Genomic DNA, 14,354 nt, shown 5'->3' on the forward strand with positions numbered 1-14,354 from the left:
AGGCTGCAGATACAGATGAATCTAGACAGGCTGGCAAGTTGGGCGGATCAGAACCAGATGAAGTTCAACATCGAGAAATGTAAAGTGCTCCACCTGGGGACAAAAAACTCCTACACACCTACAGGCTTGGCAGTGCCAAACTGACCAGCACCAAAAATGAAAGGGACCTGGGGGTAATAATGGACCACAGTATGAATATGAGCTGGTAGTGCAATGCTGTAGTCAGCAGGACAAATAATATGCTGGCATGCATCAATTGATGCATCTCCAGCAAAATAAACCAAGGAAGTGATTCTTCTGCTCTACTCAGCATTGGTGAGACCGCAGCTAGAGTACTGCGTACAGTACTGGGCATCGCACTTTAACAAGGACATGGTAAAGCTTGAGAGATTCTAAAGAAGGGCCACAGCCAGAATTACCCAGATATCATGCTGTTAAGCAGACCTCTTAGGGGATGAAGCAATGGCTACTCTAAGCTCTCCAGAATGGGGTTCAGTTCTTATCTGAGCACTTCCCAAAGTATCTGCCTGCCTCTGGTATATAGGATATGCGTAACAGCTGAGTGAATAGAGAAACCAGGAAGAGTACACACCAAGTGCAGAGACTTCCTCAACCTGACAAAGAAACCCAAAAGCTTGCTAAATTTTTTTTCCCAACTATTTAAGTTGGTCTAATAAAAGATATCACATTCACCCAAAGAACCTTGTCTGCCTATGTCCTTAGACCAACACAGCTACAACCTACACCCCTTTAGAGAAGCCTTAACATTTTAGCTCCTTGCATTCTGTGTGCTTAACTTTTCAAACTTAGCATTGCACATAATGTTTCACTGTACATGGAAAGAAAAACCAGCATGTCACAGACTCCTAAAAGTCATAAACTAGTACAGAAAATGAGTATGGAAAAGACAAGACCTGCCCAGTTTATTCTGACATTATCCCTGCAGGTCATTTGTTGCTGAGGCCTGCAGTACATTCCCCAGAAATTTAACTAGTTCAGGTGGAAATGGTCCAAGTCATGGTACTTCCATCACTTCCCTTGAGAAACCATCCCACAATTCATATCCATTGTTTCTCCTGTCTTAAGTCATCCTATTACTTCTCCCCTCTTAGGGTGCATCTACACCCGCATTTAAGCACTAAGCATTAAGGACTAAATTTACTAAATCTAATGCCAAGCCCCTCCAGCCCTGCCATGTGCTCCTGCAACTAGTGGAGGGAGCTCCAGCCAAATGGTTGCCAGCACTTGGCAGCCATGTTGAAGCCAGAGCCATCTGCCAGCACTTGGCAGCCATCTTGGAAACACAGCCCTGCCCTCTGATCCCTGGCCAGCCCCCTCCCTGCCCAGAAGCCAGTGGCTGCTCCCTCTTCTCCCACCCTGCATCCCTGTTCCATGGCTGCTTCAGCCCCCACCCCTGTCCCTGTCCCTGTCCCTGCCCCTGATGCCTAGTGCCCTGCTGCTCCAGCCCTGCCATCACCAGCAACAGCCAGTGCCCCGCATTCCTGCTAGCCATGGTGCTGGCCCCAGCAGCACCCCCCAGCAGGCCCCAAGAGAGCTGTGCACATGCCAGTGGGGGCCAGGGCACTGGCTGCAGGAGGACCTGGCCAGCCCCCTCCTCCTGTACATCCCCCACCTTCCCTGCACACACACTTATTTACAATAGTCTCAGTTGCTATCTGAGTCCTGGAGTGGGGAGCTATGGAGTTGGGGTGCCTAGGGGGCACAGCCCAGAGACAGGCTCCCAGCACACCAGCCTCAGCCAGTTTCCCCATGGGTCCGAGGGCTGTGGTAACTACGGCATGCATCAGGCTTGTCCACGGGCAACGCCAGATGGTGCCCCTCAAAGGCAGGCAGATTTCCCTCTGTCTGCCTGAGTTCAGGGCCAACGTCTCCTTCTGGTGCCATGGCTGGCACCTCCTGGTCCTTGGGTGCATATCAGATCTCAGCCAGAGTTTACTCTCCCTTCTTGCTAGAAAGCAGATAAGGTCATTGTGCTTTGATGCTACAAGGTCTTCAGTGCTACTTATTCAGGCAAATATGAATAATTCACTTACAGCTCTGTCACACATGAGTAATGGGATGAACTGAAACACAGAACAATCACAACGTTAGAGTAGTCACACAAATTCCTTGGTCTCAAACTTGTTTCCAGCAACATGCACAGGAGTTTTTCTACTGTTATTAAGAGGCATAATCTGGCATGCTGGGATTACTGTCTTGGGACCAGATCCTGTTTCACCTATTTCCCCCACCTCGATCACTGACAGATGTCCACATGGCACCAGTCTGCCTACGGTTAGTTCTGAAATAGTTAAGGAGCTCCAGGAGGAGCTGGATGGGTACAAGTCAGCAGGCCCAGATGACCTGCATCCATGGCTGCTGAAAGAATTGGCCAGTGTCATAGCTGAGCTGCTGGCACAGCTGTTCAAACACTTGTGGTGCTCTGGCCAGGTCCCTGAGGACTGGAGAAGGGCCAATGTGGTCCCTGTTTTCAAGAAAGGGAGAAGGGATGAGCCGGGTAACTTTAGACCAGTCAGTCTTACCTCTATTCCTGGGAAAATGCTAGAGAACATAATCAAAGAACACATTTGTGTAGGCCCAGCAGGGGAAACAATGCTGAGGGGAAACCAGCATGGGTTTGTCACAGGTAGATCCTGCCTGACAAACCTTGTAGCCTTCTATGACGAGGTCACACACTGCCTGGACACAGGAGCTGAGGCTGATGTCATCTTCCTGGACTTTAGGAAGGCCTTCGACACAGTGTCACACCCTATCCTCATTGGGAAGCTACCAGATTGTGGAGTGGATGCCTACACAATCAGGTGGGTGGCCAACTGGCTTAGGGACCGCACCCAGAGAGTGGTGGTGGATGGTTCCTTCTCGGCCTGGAGGGAGGTGGGCAGTGGGGTCCCGCAGGGTTCAGTCCTCGGACCGATATTATTTAATATTTTCCTCAGCGATTTGGACGAAGGCGTGGAGAGCACCCGCTCCAAGTTTGCTGATGATACCAAGTTATGGAGCAACGTTAGTACAACGGAGGGCAGGGAGCAGATTCCGGCTGACCTGAACAGGTTGGATCAATGGGCAGAGAGAAATGGATGCAGTATAATAAAGAAAGATGTTAGGTACTCCACCTGGGAAGGAGGAACCCCCAGCACACCTATAGGTTGGGGAGTGTCCTTCTCAGCAGCTCAGAGGCAGAGAGGGATCTTGGAGTCATAATTGACTTCAAAATGAACATGAGCCGGCAGTGTAACGATGCCATCAACAAAGCCAATCGCACCTTGTCATGAATTAGCAGGTGCATGACTAATAGATCAAAGGAGGTGATGCTCCGCCTCTATGCGGCACTGATAAGGCCGCAGTTGGAGTACTGTGGCCAGTTTGGGCACCACACTTCAAGAGGGACGCAGGGAATCTCAAGAGGGTCCAGAGGAGGGCCACTCGCATGATTAGTGGCCTTTGTGATAGACCCTACGTGGGGAGGTTGAGAGAGTTGAATCTCTTCAGTCTTCACAAGAGACAGCTGAGGGGAGATCTTGTGGCCACCTATAAATTTATTAAGGGAGGTCAACGGGGAATAGGGGAAGTGCTGTTTACTAAGGTGCCCCAGGGAGTGACTAGGAATAATGGGTGTAAACTAGTTGAGAGTGGATTTAAGTTAGATATTAGGAAGACATTTTTCACAGTAAGGGTGGCCAGGATCTGGAATGGGCTTCCAAGAGTGGTGGTGCTATCACCTAGCTTGGAGGTCTTCAAGCGGAGGCTAGATGGTCACCTGGCTGGGGTCATCTGACCTTGGTCCTCTTTCCTGCCAGGGGTAGGGGGTCGGACATGATGATCCGTTGTGGTCTCTTCCGACTCTACAGTCTATGAATCTATGAATCTATTATGCATCTTGTCACTTAGGTGTCACCCTATGCACATTTGAAAAGAATTAACAGAACAGATTAACCACTTTTTTTTAATTAGCCTTAAAGCTGACATGTAGGCATGCTACAAAAGTAGACTTGTTACTGTTCTTTGGAGGACTCAACAGGGTGGAAGAGGCTCACACTTCAGCCATTAGATGCCTAAGGTATCCGAGTGGAATAGGTCTGACACTGGTTTATTTTCACTAGAGGTACACCGACACATCGGTCTCATATCGGATTGGCACCAATATAGGAAAAATTGAGAATATCGGCAATCAGCATTTTTTGCCTGATGTGGCCAATAATGTGGCCGATAAATACCCCATGCATGAGCACAACTACAGCATGCATGTGGCCAGGAGAGCAGCCTGGTGGCTTGGAGAGCAGCATTGGCTGGTAAGTCTGTTGTGGGGAAAGGGGTGGGGAGAGGGAGGGATGGGGCAGGGGGTGCAGATCAAGGCCCCCATGCTGAGGGAGGGAGTGGGGCTGGGGCAGGCGCTGCATAGTCAGGCCAGGGCACAGAACAAAACTGCAAGCGGCTCATCTGGGGAACGCAACGGTGGGGCAACTCCTGCTGCTGTGCTCACCTTGCAGGACATGGGGGTCATGTGCCCCTGGATCTGTGTCGGGCAAGGCAGGATGCTGCTGTGGGCTGGGGCTGGGGTGGCACCAGGCTTTTCCCAGTGGGGTAGCTGGGCTGGGCTGCACTCGGGGCACATGGCACGGCACTGGGAGTGGGGCTATGGAGGAGGAGGCTATGGCAAATTTTGGGGTGGGTGCACCCCCCCTGTAGCCCCGCTTCCAGCGCTGCCCACCCCAAACACAGCCTGGCCCAGCCCCTGCTGGGGAGAGCCCAGAACTGCCCTCGCCCCAGTCCACAGCTGCAGCCCTCTGTGCCCTTGTCGGGTGTGTGCAGTGGTGGGAGCTGCCACCCCGCCTGTGCCCCCCAGGCGAGCCACTCGTGGCTCCATCCCCTGCCCTGCCCTGTCCCACTCTGGCTGAGCAGCACCTGTCCCAGCCCCACTCCCTCCCTCACCACGGAAGCCTCGATCTGCACCCCCCATGCCCCTTCCTTTCCCCCACCCCTTCCCCCACAACAGATTTACCAGCTCAACACTGGTCTTCAAGCTGCCTGTCTGCATATTGGAATCAGATCAGTATCAGCTGATATGGATCCTTAACAATCGGCCATCAGTATCGGCCCAAAAAATCTCTATCGGTGCACCCCTAATTTTCACTCATAGAATACAAGATATTCTCATTTCACTTTGTGAGAGTTAGGCAAATCCTGAGGGGGAGAATAGCACCTCTTATCATCAAAGTGTAACCCAAATCACTAACACGAGGGTATTAGATTTCCTGTAGTTCGGCACTATTGCTCTCTGAGTTCTTGAACAGATTTATGTATCTAGGTGATTTTTTTTAATGACTAGTAAATGAACAAAAAATATGTGGGGTGGAATGGGGAGAAGGGATGATTGGGAGAACCAAAAGTATTTAAGAAATGGAATGGAAGCTGGTGTATAGTCCTTATTCTGAAAAAAAAAAAGAAGGTAGGGATTTCAAAAATATGACATGAACTGTTTCAGTGTAGAAACAGACAACTGTTTCATTTTGAGGGATTTTGTAAACATAAATTAGAGATTTCATTTTGAAAATGGGATTTTTCTTAAGAGGCAATTTCTGTATGCTCAGACTATATTAAAAAATTTAAAAATGCTTTTAAAGGGCTTTAAAAATCTTAAAAACAGTATCAAATGAAACACTTTGGTTTTGATTCAGATGAAATGTTCTGGGCTGAAAAATGATTATTTTTCCAGCTCATTTTAAAAACATCCCAAAATTATTGGTTCTGATTCAGATCAAATCCCCTCCTTCCCTTCAAAGTCTTTTCAGTTTGGCCAAGAAACCCGAAAAGCTATTATTTGCCCAGTGCTGTACCAAAACCAACAACAGACTAGATGGCCTTTGACAGGGACAGTCAAAGACTATGCCTGCTATCAATGAGCCCTCAGCTTAAGGTAACTGATACTTCAACACATTTCAAAGAAAAGGACTCCCCTTTGAGACACATAAACATTTCTTTAATTGATGGATCTATTTTTAGATTTATAAGATGTGTCTTTCCCCTGGCTCAGGTCACGTTTGCATAGTTGAATAAAAACATCATAAATCTGCCTCTTTTGAGAGAGAGGAAGCAATGGACAATTCCCACTTGGTCCTCCCCAAGTAACTTCTTGAGCAAAGAGACAGATAGGTCTTTCACTATGTCCTAACACATTCAGAGCCCTCTGGCTCTTGGGAGTTGGTTCATCTTTAAGGAAAGATAGTCCAAGCCTCCAAAGTAAAGAACACAATGATGGCAGATGATGGGGATGAAGCAGTCTCTCCAGGTCTCAGGCTCAGGGTTCTGTAGACTCTCAAACTTCTCCCCTGGGAGGTTCACAAAATTTTTCCTTTTGGTGCCATTAATGAAATATCTTGAGAATCAAGGAGAGGGAGTAAAGAGGGTATGTGGTCCAGAGATTGTTCTGTGTCTTCTTAAGTGCTTCATTAGGATGAAAACCAGCAGCATATGGCAGAAACCCAAGCTAAGGAGTTTTCATGGTATTTGCAACAAAAGTCAAGTGATTACAGTGGCCAAGCTGAGGAAGTTTTGTTTTATATTGCCTCTGAAGAATAGCACTTAGCAGGTGGGCAGCACTATTTTCTACCACTGGCTTGCCAGCTCCCTGGCCTTCCTTCTTCCTGCCTCATAAGCTTGGAGCAGACATTTAAAGGCCCACGTGCTAACCTCTTGCAACCTTTCTGATGTTGGTGAAACTGCAGATGTGTGCATGAAAGTGCCTTTTGGTACATAAAGCTAAGTTCTGCTCTCCGTCATATTGTGTTACTCCCATTGATTTCCTTCACGGTAGGTTCCATGTTACGGCAAACAGAATTTAGCCCACCATCTTTGATATCCTGTATTCTCTTGTGAACTGGTCCTATATTCTCTCTTGCTCATAGGGATCATTGTTAATATTCTGTATACTATTTGCTTGGTTTTTTTAATGCAACAGATAAGTCCTAGCTGGCTGTAGAACAGACTTGCCCCAGATGAGTTTGAAATGTGTTTGACAGTTTCCTGCCATGTATGTCCCCTAAGACACTCGTCCTAAAAAAATTCACAAAACATGACAGTTACTCAGAAATCAACATGTGTCCCATCAGACATGACAGGTACCCTTAGCCTGCAGCTGCAGCTACTAAGGCTTATTCAAACACCATGGTGATGAGGAGGGTATAAAAAACTACTGTAGGGCTGTGCGAAGCTTCGGGTGGTGATTCGATTCAGATGAGATTCGACCCGATTCGGCCCCCTGCCAGCCCCCCCCGCTTCTCCAGTCCTCCTGACCCCCACCTGCTCCCCCAGCCCCCGCATGGCTGCTCCCACCCACCTCAGCTGCCCCTTTGAGAAAAAGCCCCGGCTCACTGGGTGCTGCTGGGCGGGGGGCGATCCCTGCTGCCCTCCACTGCCCCACGCTGTGTGGGGGGCTTTGCATAAGCCCCACAGCCTCCCCCTCACTCTCTCAAGCCCACCACGGGTGCCCCACCCAGACCAGCTCAGGCTCTTTAAGGAAAAAAAAAATGGAGAAAAGCCCCAGGACTCCCTGCTCCTGGTGCAGCCTCGGGGCTTTGTGGGGCTCGTGCAGAGCCTCCCACATGGCGGAGGGCAGCAGGGATCATCCCCTGCCGGCAGGAGTAGCGAGTCCAGGGTTTTCTCTTTTTTTTTTTAAGAGCCTGGCCCAGGCAAGGCACCTGTGGGGAGGCTGGGAGAGTGGGGGGAGGTCGGGGGGCTCATGCACAGCCCCCCACACAGCATGGGGCAATGGAGGGCAGCAGGGATTGCCCCCCACCCGGCAGCACCCAGTGAAATGGGGCTTTTTTTTCCCAAAGAGCCGGGAGCTGGGGCACAGCCATTGCTGGCCTGGAGGGGGTGGGCCTGGTTGATTCAGAGATTTGGCAGCAGCCAAATCTCCAAATCAGATTCTGCTGAATTGATTCGAGACAGTGATTCAAATCACCAAATTGAATCTCTGTTCCCCAAATCGGCCGAATCCGAATCCAAAGCAAATACTAGCCGTTTTGCACAGGCCTAAAAACTAGCTAGCTAGCTAGCCCCCTGTCAGTCACCTACTCATCCCACATAACAACCATTTTCTGCTCTAGATAAAGTGATAACTAGACAGTCAGCCTAGTTTGTAGCTGAAAATTATTGCCCCTTTATTGAATGAGTGAGAGGCAGTGAAACACAATGTCCCAAGGTACAATGTTGGCATATTCTGAGAAGTTGTATTAATGTGATAGAGAGATGAGACAGGATGGACTGCATTATATATTGTTGGAGAAGTACATTATATATTGTTCTCTCTTTTCCTTTCCCTCCTGTTTCTCCACTCCCATTTTTCTTTTGGTTGGTGAAGACTGTACTGTACCCATTTCCTCATACCTAAACACAACCACTGGCACTTTTTCTTTCCTCAGACTGTGAAAACTCCAGTGTAGGCTGGGAGGTCTTCAGAGAGTTAACATACCCCATGGTGGCTGGAGCTCCTGAGTTTAGCCATGTCACAACTTAAGCTGAGTCCAGCATACATTTTCTAAAACTGTAACATTCTCTTACCCCAACCTCTGGCTACTCATGCCCCTGGTAGCACTCATAGCGGTCTGGATCCATAGTAGTTCCCGGAAGCAAAAGAGAAGTGAGAATAACAGAATCTGAAGAAAGAAAGCAACAGAGAGAGGTCCAAAGATGAGAGTGAAGGGTTGAAACACAGACAGAGAAATTTATTCTGCGTTCCCTTCTCTGTCTCTTTCATAAACTGAATCACACAAGCATGAAAGTAGATGTATTGAATCTCAAAGGAAATAAAAGAAGTGGAAAATTAACTACAAATGAAAAAACTAGCTGTGTCCAGGGATTCCTGTGCATCAACACTGTTCTCCCTCTTATCACCCTGGGAAAGGAGAAGCTAGGGAGAAGGAAGATCAAATATGGAAGGAGCAAGGAAAGTGGAAAAGAAGGGAAGAGGAGTGGGAAAAGAAAACAAAGCAAAGGAACAAGAAAGGAGAAGAAAATTCATATTAGGGAGACTTGCACAACCTACTGCAAATGGAATCTCCTACTTGGCATGTCTACACGAGACATTTTACTGCATAGTTTACTATATAGTAAGTGCGCACGTCTACACACATGCATGCTTATTGTGCAGTAAAAACCCTTAATTGTGCTTCTGGCTTGCAGGGCCAGCTATACCTGCCTGCAGCATACCCCCAGCAGCCTGCCCAAAGCCTGCAGGGGTGCAGGGCATAGCCTCTGCCACGTGGCTACTTGTCTCCTGCCCTGCCCCTGTGCTGGGTGTAGCAGGCAGTTGTGCAGGCTCAGCAGCTAAGGGACAGCCACACAGGGGCCCAGAGATCCAGCACAGGACACATGTTGATTTCTGAGTAACTGTCATGTTGTGTGATTTTTTTAGGATGAGTGTCTTAGGTCTCTTCCCCATCCGCAGATATGCCCACAGCTGTGCCTGCCATCCAGAGCCCGAACTGGACCAAGGAGGAGATGGGTGACCTTGTGGTACTGTGGGGTGAAGCAGAAGTTGAGCACCAGTTTGAGTGGGGTGGGTGCTCCAATGTGCACATCGATGAGGCCCTGTCAGGCTGGATTCAGGAGCATGGGCACAACTGGTCAGCGCAGCAGTGCCACGTAAAGGTCAAGGTCTTGCCGGTGCAGTGAGTCACCATGACCAACCACAATCATTGGTCCAGCTGTGCCCACCAGTCCATGCCCTTTATGCAGTACCTGGCAGACGCTCTTGCAGCCCAGGACCCAGGCTGCAGCCATGCTATATGCAGCAGCACAGGTGGCCTGCCTGAGTCCCTGCCCTGGCCTGACACCCTCGGTGACATGTCAATCCGGGGAGGGCACCTCAGCCATCCAGCAGCTCAGGGAGCCCTGGCCAATGCCTGTCTCATCAGCTCCATAGCCCCAGGACCAGCCATGAGACATGACAGCATCAGCAGATGCTAGTAGTGCCAGCTCCTCCCACGGTGGGGGGGAGGGGAATCAAAGGGGGCACTGGCCCCAGGTGCCTGCATGTTAGGCCTGTGCAAAGCAGTTAGTATTTGCTTCGGATTTGGATTCGGCTGATTCAGCGGACAGTGATTCAATTCAGTGATTCAAATCGCTGTCCCAAATCAATTCAGCTGAATCTGATTCGGAGATTCAGCAGCAGCCAGGCCCATCTGAATCAGCCAGGCCCATCCCCTGCCCACTCTCCCAGCCTGGCAATGGCTGCCCTGCCCACCCGAGCTCCTGCACCTTTTTTTTCCAAAGCCCCCAAATCACCAGGTGCTGCTGGGCAGAGGGCAATCCTGGTTGCCACCCCCCATTCCCCCGCTCTTCCAGCCTGAGGCCACTGGAAGAGCCAGTAAGTCCAGAGGGGAGGGTTTTTTTTCTTAAAGGGCTGGAGCTGGGGCGGGCAGGGAAGCCATGGGGGAGCTGGGGGAGTGGGAGTCGGGAGCTTGTGCAGAGCCCTCCGTGCAGCATGGGGCAGTGGGGAGCAGCAGGGATTGCCCCCTCACCCAGCAGCACCTGCTGAGTCAGGGCTGTTTTTAAAGCACCAGAAGCTGGGGTGAGCGGGGCAGCCATGGGGTGGGGGGAGTGGGTAGGGGATAGGGCCTGGCAGAGGTCCCCCCATGATCCCCTCCCGCCTTCTCCAGACCCCCCTCCCCTGCCCCCTACTTACTGACATGAAGCTCCCTGCTGCAGCGGGCGGGGACTGCCCAAATCATCAAAGCTTTCTGAATATTTTCTGAAGATTGGGAGGGCTGCAAATCAATTTGGACCTTTTTATTGGTCCCCTGATTTGATTCGGATTTGGAGATTCAGCCACTGAATTGGGCTGAAATCTCCTCCGAATCGAATCATTGCCCAAAGCTTTGCACAACTCTACTGTGTGCTGTGCCCCGCAATCCAAGGACACTGGCTGGAGCCACATGCCATCATCAACAGGCAGGACTGCATGGACCCACCAGCTATGCCAGCTTCGACCATGTGGTAAGTCCTGTGCTGGGGGCAAGGATCCTCTCCAGAACATCCCCTGCCCCTGGACCAGTCGCTTCCCTGTGTGCCCTGCCACCCAGCCCTCCACTGCCTAGGCCTAGGGCCACTGCTCACCCTGGCTCCATGCAGGCACAGTTGCCTGCACCAGGGCCAGGACTGCACACCCTGGGCAGGGCCTGGCAGATGGGGAGCTGCCTGCACTGTGGGACTAGTGGCCGCCATTGCCCCCTGGGTGAGTCCCCCACCCATCACACTTTCTGTAGCATTCATACCCGTGGGGGAATGGCCAAAGGCCAAAGTGCTGGCCATTTGCCCCTGGGCTCTGCACCTTAGGTGCCCCTAACCCATGGCCCCCCACTCTGGGACACCACAAAAAGCACTTTGTACATAACTCGCACAGAGAAGAGGGTTTTTTTATTGTTGGTGGTTGGGGTGGGTGGTGAAGGGGCTCTGTTGGGGAGGGAGAGGGAGGAGGATCTGTTTGATGTGAGGGAAATAAAGACTTGCTCTGATGTGTCTATAGTGAGTGTGGTGCTGGGGGTCCATGGGTGGTGGTGCAGGCAGTCTAGAGTGGGGAGTGCTGGAGGAAGTGATTGGCTAGAGCCTCCCATACCCAGACCCCTGGCCCCCACTGGCAGGTGTGTGGCTCTCCTCAGCAGGGGGGGCCTGCTGCTGTCACTGTTGCCACAGGTGGTGCTCCCGCTGCCAGGGGTTCCTCTGCCCAGGCCTCATGGAACAGCTCTCCCCAGGCCTCACAGATGCAGATGTTATGCTGCACAGACTGCGACTATGACCCGAGCAAGGTTCTCCTCAGTGAACTTGAGGCAGGTGGTGAGACTGCATCATCGGTTTTTGAGGAAGCTGAAGGTGCACTTCTCAAGGGCGTGGGTCCAGCCCAGGCACTGGGTAAAGTGAGCATGGTGGGGGTCCAGGTAGCCAGTGTAGGGCCACATCAGCCAGGACAGAAGTGGGTAAGTGGGGTCTGCAATAGCAGGGGTGGGACTATGATGGCACCCAGCTGCAGGTCCAGCACCCCCAGCAGGCTGGAGTTCTGAAACACTTGGGTGTCATAGGCACTACCTGCTCAGCAAATGCTCACATGTGTGAATGTCCCACTGTAGTCCATGATGGCCTGGAACACCACATGGTGAAATCCCCTGTGGTTATAATAGGGCCAGTTTCCATGGGATAGTCATGTAATGGGTATGTGGGTCCTGTCCAGGGCCCTGATACACTGGGGGAAGTCCAGGGCATGGAACCCCACCACCACCACCAGCACCGCCAGTGGGTTATGAACATGGAATATAGTGGGCCCCAGCACATTCTGGAGGCCCCAGCCCACATACCTCCAGAATGGCCTTCCTAGTGGTGGCCTTGCCCACACCAAATGGGTGCCTGAGGTACTGGAGGTTGGTGGGCATGGCTAGCTTCAGGAAGGCGAGGGCCAGCCGGGTGTCTGCAGGGAGGGCCAGGTCCATGTCAGTGTGCTGCTGTTCCAGGTGGGGTCAGAGCTGCTAGAGGAGGTCCCAGAAGATGGCCTGGGTCATCTGGAATGTGTCCAGCCACTGCTCATCATCCCAGGTGTGCTGGACAATGTGCAGCCGCTAGTCCTGGCTGGCATGGCAGGCCCAGAGGCTGCGGGCCTGGAGGCCCAGGAGGGTGATGGTGGTCCCCGCAGTGGCATCCAGAAGCCCCTTGTTGGTGCCCCTACCAATGGCAACTGTGTGGCAGTGGCGGTGGCCCTTGGATGGTGCACAGTGGGAAGGCAGGTGGTCGCTGGGCATAGGAGAGCCAGGTGGGGTGCAATGAGCATGGGCCACGCGGTGGTTGGCATGACAGGCCAACAGGGCCAGCACAGCAGCCAACAAGAACCCCGTGTGCTGGTTGTTGCCAGGGGAAGGGGTTAGAGCAGCCATAGTGCAGGGAGCCAGAGTGGGCAGGGAGACAGCTGCTGCATGCTGCCACTGCACTGAGCACACTGCTTCTGGGCAGGGAAGGGGCTAGCCAGGGAGCAGAGAGCAGGGCTGGAGTTTAAAGAGGGCTTCCAGCTGCTGGCACCTGCAGCCAGAGCCTGGAAATTCCCGCAGTGGCGGCAGGGGCCCATTGCAGGACTGCAGGAGGTTTGGTGTTAAGAGCAGCAAATCTGGTCCCTAGTCCCTGCATGTGTAGACACTTGCCCAGGAGAACTTAATCCACAGTAATTTACACTACAGTACACTCAGCCTGGATCAAATGCATGTGTAGACACACCAACTGTGCCCCAGTTTTAGTTTCATGAATGAGTGAAGCTTGGGTCTGGTAGAGAAACACACATTGTTTTTCCCTAATATGAGCTCTGTTTGGTAACAAGAAACATCAATGCACCAATGGCCTAGTCCAGCAGCCATAGCCATCATCATCTCCATCAACACATGGGTGAACCAATGTTTTGAAGGGATGGGAGGAGTTTTGAAGGGATGGGAGCCCAAGAAGGGTGGCTGTGCCTAAAGGAAACGATCCTTTATGCACAGATCATATGTTTGTTAAATGTGAAAAAAAAGTTTTCTATCTGATAATAGACAGTGTGGACAACTTGCTTTAGCTACATGCTACTGGTCCTGGAAAAGAGAGGGTCACAAAAAGCATGCAAGACAATTCCTTCTTTCAGGAATCTTATACCACTGCCAATGGCCAGTTCCCAAGGAACAAATCTGCCTCAATAATTGAATCTACACAGTATCCAAGGGAGAGGGCAAAATCTGCTCAGATAGTGCCTCTTCCACAGAGCCTTATGAAACAAAACCAGCACCAACATGTGGTACGTCTTCCCTAGACTGAACACTTGCCTGTACTAGATTAAAAAAGACAATAGGGATAGAGGCAGACACTCAAAAAGCTTGAACCTGAATTGATTCAATCTTTGCATGTTAGTCTAACCTGGGTAGGCTAAACCACTTTGTAATCGTAAAGACATCCCCTCTGGACTGAAAAAATGCTGGCACATGCTTACAGTGGCTCAGGCTAGAAGCTGGAGGGTGCTAGAGCAGCCCTCCCTTCCCTTCCATAATGCTGAGCTGAGGGTGGCATGGCTAGGCCCTGGCAGGATGCTCTGATTAGGGAAGGGGGTACCATCCCCCCCTCTCTGTTGATAACAAAGCATTGAGTTATACTACAGGGAGTTACACAGGGACTTGTTAGCATTTATCAGCCCATCAAACAAAACAAAACAGCCTCTCTCACTAGTTCAAGCTCTTAAACATTTTTTTTCTAAGGAAGGAATGGAGGGATATTACCAGCTACTTGTTAATTACCTCTAAAAATCCCTAAGCTGACACAGTCCTGTCTGCCTTTGT

The sequence above is a fragment of the Alligator mississippiensis genome, chromosome 1 (assembly GCF_030867095.1).
Source record: "Alligator mississippiensis isolate rAllMis1 chromosome 1, rAllMis1, whole genome shotgun sequence".
In the NCBI taxonomy this organism is placed as follows: Eukaryota; Metazoa; Chordata; order Crocodylia; family Alligatoridae; genus Alligator; species Alligator mississippiensis.